Genomic DNA, 11,126 nt, shown 5'->3' on the forward strand with positions numbered 1-11,126 from the left:
AGATTTCCCCCAAGATATTGCAGGAAATTGCCATATCCATCACTCCTTCTCTCAGTAACGAAGGCTGAAGATAGACCTGTGGACAGAGCACGAGGAATAAGAAAGGAGAGCCTTTTATGAGCAGTTTCAATGCATTCTTCATTTTGAATCTGAAACTGATTGCAGACTGTGCAATGATGGGTGCACCAGAAATATTTTTGATGAATAAATGGACCGATAGCTGCTCTCATTCATCCCACTAAGAACTGGTTGTGATTATGTTCAGAGCACCTAGTACCCTACTTCTCCAGCTGGAGGGATTGCCAGTGACTAATGTAAGGCACTTATTGTCCTTCAAGAGCTAAGAAGGCTACTTCAGTGGCACTTCCAGCCAGGATCCAGGAGAGGCTGGGGTAAGCTATGTAAGTTGGAAATGCAGAACATACAAGGGCAGAGTAATTACTGGTGTAATTTCATTAGCAGCAGTGGAATTACACCAGGGAAGAATCAAACATTTTGTGGTTGCTTTTTGCCCTGCACTGCCTCTGGCGTGACCTAAATTAATTTCCTGCTCCTAATCACTCATTCCTCAAGGCAGCAGGAGATGGGAGATGTAGAACCAACACACTAAGGCTTTGTCTACACTGGCACTTTCATCGTTAAAACTTTTGTCACTCTGGGGTATGAAAAACACCCGCATGACTGACAGAAGTTTTAACAACGAAAAACGCTGGTGTGAACAGGACTGTGTGGGCAGAAGCCACGCTCCCGTTGACGAAGCTACCGCCCCTCATTGGGGGGGGGAGGTATTTTGTCACCGGGAGAGCTCTCACCCAGCAACAAAGAGCGGCTACACTGCGCACCTTACAACAGCACAGCTGCTACGGCCCAGCCACACCGTTGTAAGGTGTCCAGTGTAGCCATAGCCTTAGGCTCTGCAGCAGTCAGTAGCAGCTCTTCTGGGCAATTAAGGAGTGGGGCTGAGACACTCCGAATTATTACGAATGTTGTTAACTGTATTACAGTCAGTCCCAGGGGGCCTGGTTAGGGAGTAGAGCCCCACTATGCTCTATGCTGCACAAACACAGAACACAAAAACAAAAGCTGCTCCAGAGAGCTTATGATCTAAATATAAAACAAGAGATCCAGCTGGATACAGACAGATAGGGGAGCACATGGAAATTATTAGCATTGTTTTTTTTTGGTGCTGGTAACATTCACATAGTGCTAGATGTTTCCATACTTCAAGGATAATCCCTGCCCTGAAGAGCTCACAGTCTCAGGACAGGCGGACAGGTAGACAGAGGTTAGGGCAGGCGAATAATACAAAGGGATTTTTTAAATACAAACCAATGGCATTCCCTGTCGGCAGCATGGCAGCCATGGGTTTTCAAAAAGGGACTGAAGAGTGGACAGGGGTCTTCAGTACCAGAGGAGTCCCAGACACACTTCCAGGGCTAGACAAACGGTATATGCAATAGGAACATGCAGCCTATTAGACCTATTCTACTGTCCAAGTGACACCTGTGGCCCACCGTGTTCGGGATTCTGTCTCTGGCAATGGCCTCTGCTAAGTGATTCAGAGGAAGGCACCCCCCCCCCCCCCGCCACGCTGACAATTTTTCCTAAAATACTTAACTTTAGGGAAAACAAATAAATATGCACATCTACATGTCCAAATCATTGTAATTTATTTATGTAGGTTTTATTGCAGACTTAATAATAAAAATAACACATAGTTGTCTCTGTTTTTTACTGGATCTAAACAGAATAGAAACATAAATAAGGTGCTTTGCACATGCTTGTCTTTTTTTGTTATTGTTTCTTTTGCTTTTTTGGTTACTTTTTTTTAGACTTGATAGCTAGTAAGTCTGCTTCTGTAAAAAAGTGATATTTCTATGTTTGTTAATAGCACTTTTCACAGCAGGAGACTTGTTAGCTAGTTGAGAGGCAATGAAAAGCGATATTAACAAACATACAAATATCACTTTTCACAGCAGACTTACTCAGCCCTGGCAAGCTGGGGGACAAATCGAGCCTTGGATGGGGAGGTGGGTGAGGAGGAAGCAGGGGTGATAAGGGGAGTGGTGAGCCTGAGGGAGGCAGCAGGGGCTGCGGGAGATGAGGGTGGTGGTGAGCCCGGTGCTGGGGGACAGAGCCCTGTGGCTGGGGGATGGAGCCCGCTAGGCCTTGTGAATGGGGGATGGAGCCCGGTGCTATGCAGCCAAAGCCCAGAGCCCGAAGCCTCATGGTCAGAGCCTCTGGCCGGAACCAGCCACTGCACTGCCAGAGCCTGCCATCTGCCACCCCAGGGCTCAAGCCAGATGCCTGAGCCCCCCAGGAAGGTGGGGAACTCACACCAGCTATCTGTTCCTCCAGCATTTGTGGCTTCAGAGGGAACAGGGCCCAATCCCAGGGGAGGGTTACTGGGTGGCGGGGCTCAGGTGACAGGCCCCCTGCCTGGGACTAAAGCCCTTGGGCTTCAGCTTTGCCCCCCACCCACCCAGGGAGGTGGGGATCAGACTTCAGTCCCCCATCCTGGGGTCGTGTCGTAATTTTTGTTGTTAGAAGGGGATCGCAGTGCAATGAAGTTTGGGAACCCCTGCACGGATAACATATTGCTGGTGTGAATTTGGCACCATACATGAGAAGGTTGTGATGGTGAAAGCTCAACTGTGTCTTTACAGAGGGACACAGTGTATGTCAGGTGTTTTTAAAAACCGTCCACAAAGGCCAACAGGTGGAACTTCAGCTATTTCCATATGTGTCCACTAGGGGACAGTATGTATTTACAGCGATTTCTTCAGATTGGAAAAGCAAGCAGTGAGCTTGGCTCTGAATCCAGTTGCACCGCAGCATGGCTATGAATAGGAATGCAATCAATATGTTCGGGGCCTTGCAGGCCAAACTGCAGGTCCATATGTCATCCACCTGGAACCAGAACGATACATTCAGCTCGCCCAAAACCTGGCTCCAGGCTTACTCCAAGGTTTACGAACCTCATTAATTTCTCAGGGAACTTGGCCTGAGTTTCAGATTGGTTATCAAACTCCTAAAATGAGGCTGTTTCACCTGCTCTGGAGTGTCATGAAAAGTATTTTGGACAGCCCCCAAACCTCTGGCTAATGACAGTGTGGAGATGAGATTCCAGCCACCCCCTCGCCAATGTGGAAGAGGTAATGGAGGGATTTGTCCCAATCAGACCCATTTTTCATCTTACAGATTGTCACAATGCTCAGAGTTCCACTTTCTGCTCAAGCCAACACAGGTCCCATTCATTTCCTCAGGACTCTCATTCTGCAACCATCTGGTTATGCTTAGTATTACTGGCACTGCTCAGATCTTGTGGGGAAGAGCATGGTATAGGCACCAAGATAGATTAGAGAGATACCTGTTACACTTGGCTTCCAGTAAGTGCATCTGAAATTGGATGGGGACAGGCAACCATATGTAGCTGGCAAGGGGCCCCTTCCATTCTGGCCCATCTTTCTGGAAGAGAAGCACCTATTGCTAAGGGAGGCAAACCGGAAGGGTCTGAGGGAACTAGGTATCCCCAAATAACCTTCAAATGTGTAGTTGCACAGAGCTTGTCACGTCAATGCACAGTAAGCGAGGGTGTGAATTTAAAGCGCACTGGCTACTCTGCACTCTTTCCCCGTATGGCCATTCTTACTGTGCAGTAAGCACTTCCAAAGTGCATTAAGCTAATTCGCACAAAGTCGTTCTTAGTGCACAGGAAGAGTGTCCACACTGGGCGTTAATGTGCAATAGCTAACATGCACTAGTAGCTAGTGCACACCCGTTACAGTGGTCTTTTCTCCCTTGTAACATCAAGGGAATTGGTTGTGACAATTCACATGAATAAGAAATCCCTTTGTTCCCTTCAGAGCCAGAGCCAGAGCCAGAGCAAGAGGTGACACAAGAGAAGTCCAGTTTTCAACGTGATGGTTCTGGACAGTGCTGCATGGGCAACACATTGGTTGTTTTTGTGAACAGATTTTTGTGTGTATGTGTGCTATAGCAGGGCCATTGCTAGATCCAAATATCCACAGTCCTTGGCCCTAATCTGGAATATCAGAGCTGGAACCCTCTCCAGCTCCAGGGCCATTTGAGCGCTGGAACCACACCCTGACTGGCTGGCCCACCAAGGCACCTGCAATCCTTTCAGACCCTGCAGGCCACAAGGCCAGAGTTTCACAATAATTTGTAGTACAGACCATCTGAGATACCTTTCAGCAGCTCTACTGGATCCAAGGCCACCCTTTGAAATGAACTGTCTAAGGCATGGGCACAAGAGTTCTGTCTCCTGGACACCCACTTTCCTTGCTCTGTGGTTTTCATCATACCTGGTAATGCTTTGCTGCATCCCAATGTATGTTTGGAAAGGAGAAATTCTTAATCAAAGGGGTGTTAGTTATCTTTACAGGAAAAGAAACAGGATGGCATGGGTGAGTTGTTGCAATCATGCTGTGTATCACTGAGGCACACTTAGCCACCGTCTAATCTTCCATTAACTTTTCCCTTTGGTCTGGCTCCCATTCACAGGAAACTAACCTGTTTTCCAGGGGATCTGCTCCTAGCCAGTCTTCTGACAAGCATGTTCTCTTGGATGCTTCAGGGAATGGCTGCTTGTCAAGGCTTCCTTAAGGGGTTCCTTGGACTTAGACTTTGTCTGAGACCCTCTGGGGTCTCCACTTTGGTCCATGTTTATCAAGGAACAATCCTTTCTTCTTTAATGTCTTTTAGAGCCACTATCATCCAGGTTCCCCAGTGCGCTCCTGACTGCCTTATTTCTTAGGAATGCCAGAACCCTGTGAACATACTTCAAACTCACCTTTATTCTGCTTCCAATTCACAACACAGAGCATCTCAGCTTGTCCCTCCAGATCATACCATGATATCACATAGAGAGGGACACCAGCCACAGTGCCTACCGCTGGTACCTCTTGACTGTCTAGCTGAATTATAATGGAGCTAAGGGGAAACTGCACAAACAGATCCTGTCTGCCCTGTTCAATAGAAGGGAAGCACTTACTCTGGCTGCATCCACTTGCTGTGCACTATGGATCTCCCAACACCTTTGAGCCACAGTCCTTGCAGCTAATTTCTGTTAATATGCACCAGTTTAAGTCTGACAGGGTGAGTTCTGAGCACTGATTAATATTAGTACAGTTCATCTCAAAGCACTTTGTAGTCAAACATGCAAAGCACTGGTAACTGACGCTGCTCAACTCCCAGTAAGAGGAGATCCTTGGAAACTGACACAACTGTGTAGTCCATTCAACTAATAAAATACACTTCTAGTTTCCTACAGTCTCCTTCATCCAAAGCAGTGTTCATTAGCTAAACAAAAGACGGCTGAAGGTGAGATTTAATTAGAGGAAGATGTATTCCATTTATTTCTCCTCTTTATTTTTATGCCTTATAGTGCAGCTTTGGATGCTAAGTTAATAATAATACAGGACTTAAGACTTGACTGCTCCCATTCACGTCAAAGGAAAATACCCCATTTATTTTAATGGAGCAGGATCAAACCCTTAATTTTCAGGTCTGCTGCTGAGGTATCCCTATCTATGGCTTTTCGGGCTCTGAATTTTAAAAAAATGATCTCTAGAATGCAGGAAATTTCATATTAACAAAAGTAACACACACTGCCACAATTATTTATGGAAATACGAGGCAGGCAAAGGAAAAAATTTTTTAAAAATGAATAAAAGTAAAATTGAGTATTGCCAATCCCAAGCACTCAACAATTATGAGCCAAGCCCCCCAAAATTATGAGATTGGTTTAAAATAATCAGATTTTAAGAAGAATACATTTTGGGCTCTTTTTATTTTTGTTTTTGGAGGCTTTAGGATTCCTTTTTTCAAATGTTCCTCTGCAACCCTGGGTTAGAAACTGAACTATTTTTCGGAAAATGTTAATTTTTCAGTTTTTGAACAACACCTGAGATTCTTGTGTAATAACATGACTCCAGGAGCTGAGGCTTTCAGAAGAACACCAAATATTGTGAGCATTGGCAACCCTGAAAACCCATCATATTTATGAGCACAACTGTATTGTCCATCTGTGAAACCATCTTGATACAAGTTCATAAAATAAGTTTTTAATTTTTTTGAGAGAAAACAAAACCTTGACAGTCTCCATTATTCAGCTCTGCTGAGGAATGAAGATGCAATGCCACATCCAGGAGGGATTTTCTATCTCCAAGTCCAAAATACCAGGATATGTGGAATCACCAAGGTGTATTTATCTAAGCTTCATACAGCCCTCCTCACGAGGGTATCTGAGATCTTGGAACTAATTAACTGCATTCCATATTATTCTAAATATTTGCATACAATTCTGCTTTTCAGAATGTATTTTTGCAAACTGAAATAGATCCAGTGGGTTATTCCAGTTCAGTGTAATTAGCTTCATAGTTACTGCTAATGGCATGCTATTTGTCTCTCTGCACTCAGTAGTGTTTGGTAAACATTTTAGGGACAGAGTCATGTTCCCCTGATCTCCGTGGGTGGTGTTCATTCATATATCATCCATGCACTACAGTTAGTTCTATGTCTCCAGTGCTAGAAGGTACAGAAGTGGTGATCTTTCCAAAAGAAGGGGCAGCTCAAGTGAAAGTAAGACCCTGCCCACTACGGAGAGCCTTGGGGAGGAGGCCAGAGAGAAAACCAGGACAGGACAAAGTGGAATGAGTGGATATGAGCTTAGAGGATGATCTGGAGCCAGGTCAGGGAGAGTTTGAATTCGAGGTGGTTCCGTAAGCATCTGTCTCAGAAAAACCCACATCCTCACCTTCGACACACATATGCACTGAGAGAGGCAGAGGCAGCTGTGACAAATTCCCCTCTTCTCTGGAAAGAACTGGCACACGGCCATGACACTTGGATGGAGTAAGCAGGACAGGCATGAGATGCAGCCTCAAAGTGAAATTGGGTTAGAGGAGGAAGGGTGAGCACTGGCATGAACGCAGCTGTCCTCAGTGCTCCTAGGAATGTGAGCAGGGAGCCGGAGCCATTTGGGGAGAAGGAATTTGAATTTGGGGATCTCTTGTAATGCCACCTTTTGGAGAAGGTGACTGAAATACTTAATAAAATGTTAACTCTGCTGGCAAAGTCTGCAGCTCTCAGATCTTTCAGAACACGATTAGGTGACACGGTGATCCAGACAGTTGGCCTTATTCCCTGGATGTGCTGAAGTCCTTTACCCTGCTAGAGCACTGTAGGGAAGCCTTCGTCTCAGAGGATGAGAAGAGTCTATAGAGAGAATACAGCTCAATTCATAATCTTCCCTAGTGGATTTTAGTTGGAGCATCAGGTGACCCTAACAGGTGACTTCTGTTCAGTGCCCCAGAGGAAAGCAAAAAAGCACCTCCACCCAGCCCCAGGAAAACTCAGCCATGGTGCCCAGTTTAACCTGTGTAAGTGGTCAGTAATCACTGCAGTTACACACCTAGGAACATAGGATTTCCTGTACCCTATCAGACCATTTGTCCATCAAGTCTCCTATCCTGCCTCTGAGTTACCCAATACCTAAGGCTTCAGCAGTTGAAGAAAAACCGATAATGTACCTGGTCCATTGTGTGCAGGGTTTGGGCTAAGGAGGTCCTTCCTGATTCCACATGTGACCAGCTGATGCTCTAAAGCGTGAGAACTGATCATCCTTATTATCTTCCCATGCAGAGCTGCAAATGTAACCCACACCATGGAGGAGAGGTGGTGGTTCATCATCTCTTCTTAACATGGAATTGAGGCAGACTCATGAGGTCTTGTTCATTGGGCCAGTGGCTTCCATTATCCTGCTGTGAGGTCACACTCTCTGGATGTTAAGCCACTGCATGGCATGGAAGCAAAGGCGGCAGGAGGATAAGGAAGGGTCCATCTCTCCATAGCTCAATAGCAAGGCAGACTCGTTGATACTACCCATGCAGTCTAATGGGATTTGTTTGTAATCTTCATTCTGCTGCAGATCATCATCCACAGGCGCCAGCTTCCAAGTTTGCCCGGGGGGTGCTCAAACCCCACTCTGCCCAAGGTCCCACCCCCACTCCACCCCTTCCCCCAAACCCCTGCTCCGCTGCTTTCTGTCCCTGCTCTGCCCAGGCCTTTCTCCCATTCTGCCTCTTCCCCTAAGCCCCCACCCCACCTCTTCCCACCCCCACTCCGCCTATTCCCCACCTCTTCCCACCCAGTTCCGCACCCGCCCCATAGCATGCCCCGTCCCCGCTCCTCTTGCTCCCTCCCAGTGCCTCCTTCTCACCACAGAACAGCTGATCCACGGCAGGTGGGAGGGACTCAAAGGGAGGGCAAGGAGTTGATCAGCAGGGTCACTGATGGGTGGGACGCACTGAGGGAGGAGGGAGGAAGGGGATCTTGGCTGCTGGTGGGTGTTAAGCACCCACTAATTTTTTTCCCATGAGTGCTCCAGCCCTGAAGCACCCACGGAGTTGGCGCCTATGTCATAGAATCATAGAACTGGAAGGGACCTCGAGAGGTCATCTCGTCCAGTCCCCTGCACTCAAGGCAGGACTAAGTATTATAAGTCATCAGCATCATGGCACATCCCAAAGGGACATAGCCTCCTTGCAGATCGAGTCCCGCCTGGGTTGATCTGTAGCAAGGTGACAGTCTGGCTGGATATTCAGTTTATGACATCTTCTGATATCCCCCCTTCCCCAAGCAAATTTTAAAAAGCAGGCTGAGTTATGGGGCATCTCTTAACAGTATCCTGTTGCCCACACAGTACGTTTCCTCTCTCGGTGACAGACTTCACTTTCACAAGGCACTTCCTTCTGCTTCCATCCAATAAAGAAGCATGTCCCGGGCACAAACCCTTAGGTAATAGAGCTGGTTGAAATTTTTCCTCCAAAAAGGTTTGGGGTGCTTCTCTGTTTGGTTTTGTTGTTATTGTTTGATAAATAGCTTTTTTCTAATGACTTTTTTTGTGAGAAATGTTTGATATTTTGTAACCTTTTAATTTTTTTAGCTGCAAATCAGAAATTAAAATATCCAGACTGTTAGTAATTTTTTCCATTTTTTGGAGATTTTAGATTTTCATTTCCCCCACCCATCTTATCCTTTTTTCTTCTTCTCCTGTTTTTCCTTTTCCCTTCTTTTATTTTTTGCATTTTTTCCTTTGACTTTTTCCTTTCAGAAATGACTGACCTCCTATTTTCTTTTCCTGTCTTTTTTTGAAAATGGAAAATTTTCAAAAATGGGGGGAAATACTGGAAAAAAGAAGAAAAGAAAAGAAAAATCGGTCCATTTCAAACCTTGCAAAAAGAAAACAATTTCAAAATATTTCCCAATTTTTCTTCCTTTTTCAACAAGCATTGTTCAGCCCAACCTCACGCCTCCCCCACGTGCAACACACCCTGCACCTAACCGGTGCGCGTCCGCCCGTCTTGAAAATGTGCAAGTAGTGCTGGAGTCAGTGGGTGAGGAGGGTCTCGGGGGAGGCAGCGGAGAGGAGTGGGTGGCAGGTGGGGGGGAGAGGCGGAGTGGGGGTGGGAAGAGGGTGCGTGGGGGCAGGGCCTCAGAGTGGAGCGGGAGTGTCGGGGCCACAGTCCGGGCACTAGTGGCCCTCCCACTTCTCGGGATCTTCCGCCAGCAGCACTCCCAAGGTGGCGGGCTGGCATGCCTCCAAAGGGAAGTGCGCTGCAGCCAGCATTTCTTGCCCCGTTTCGGGAGGCTTAGCCTCCCCAAGCCTCTTATACCTGCTGCCCATGCTTGTAAGCAAAAAATTACTCCTGCTGTTAATTTTTCATAATATCACCGATTGGTACATCTTTTCCCATAATCTTGTGGCATAGGGTCATTCTTTGGTCCTTACTTATGTCAAGCGTTTCTTAAGCCTATGGCCTAGTATGGCTAAGCCAGGGGTGAAAGTAATAATAAATTCTTACCGGTATGGGGGCGGCTCCGTCCCCCGGACAGGGTGGGGCCTCGGGTGGAAGGGGCGGGGCTGGGGGGAGGGTCAGCCTCCCCCAGCAAGCCCATCCATGCTGCCTGGTCACGGCTGCCCGGGGCTGCGGCAGCGATTTAAAAGGGCCCGGGGCTCCAGCCGCGGTAGCTGGGAGCCCTGGGCCCTTTTAAATCACCAGCCCCGGGGCAGCTGCCCTTTTGCTCCGCCCGGTCGGCGGCCCAGGGGAGGCAACGATGTTAAAGCACTGCAGCAGCCCTTCAATGTCATTGCCCCTTTTGCCTCCCCCGTCGGGGCTGGGGGGAAGGGGTCGGGGGGGGGTGGGGGGAAGGGGCAGTAAGGGAAGGGGAGGGTCCTTTGCTGGGGCAGTGCTTTAACATGGGCTGCGTACGGGCTGGTACTGGGTTCTTACTGGTACGCCGTGCCGGCCCGAACTGGCTCATTTTCACCCCTGGGCTAAGCTGAAATCTTACAGGCCTCAGCCTGCAGGCCTTGCAGCTCAGCCCAGTTTACTTACATACCTAATACATAAATAATTATCCCTTCTAACTACTCACCAGTCTTACACTTCTATAACCCTATCATTTAAACCACATCACACAATAAATGAACAATCAACTCAAATCATTGGCTACAAGGTGGTTAAAGTGGCTCCAGAGGACTGAGCTGGGACATTGAGCAATCTGGGGCTCAGTCAATTGCAGATTTCCCAGCTTGAAGGTCAGTACGTTTATGTGCCTATGAATACTGCAGTGTGTGCATCGCACATGTGACTGCTGCCTTTTTGGTCCGCACGCCAGGGGTTGAATTAGGGACCTCCCATGCTAAAGAACACAAGCAGCTGCAGCTTGAGCTAAAGGGCCATCGCGACCTAGCTGGCACTGGGACAGACCCATATCCTCTGTGCACCAGGCACCGCAGGGAACCTGCAACACACTTTTACCCCGCACATGTATTAGTCCATGCAGCTGTGCATGCCTGTGTGTGCACCTACCTATGTGTGTGTCTGTCCCTGTGCATGCGTGTGTGTGGCTCTGTGTGTGTGTGTGAACATGCGCATGTGTGGATGGCTGGATCTCAGCAGCTGTCTGCATGTGGGGGGCTGCATGTGTGTATGCACACACATGTATTTCTGTGTGTACTCACCTGGGTGTATGTGTTTGTATGTACATGCCTGTGTCTGTGCTCGTGTTCCATGCACAAACTGAGCTTTGCTTTTAAA

This window comes from Chelonia mydas, chromosome 1 (assembly GCF_015237465.2).
Source record: "Chelonia mydas isolate rCheMyd1 chromosome 1, rCheMyd1.pri.v2, whole genome shotgun sequence".
Classification (NCBI taxonomy): Eukaryota; Metazoa; Chordata; order Testudines; family Cheloniidae; genus Chelonia; species Chelonia mydas.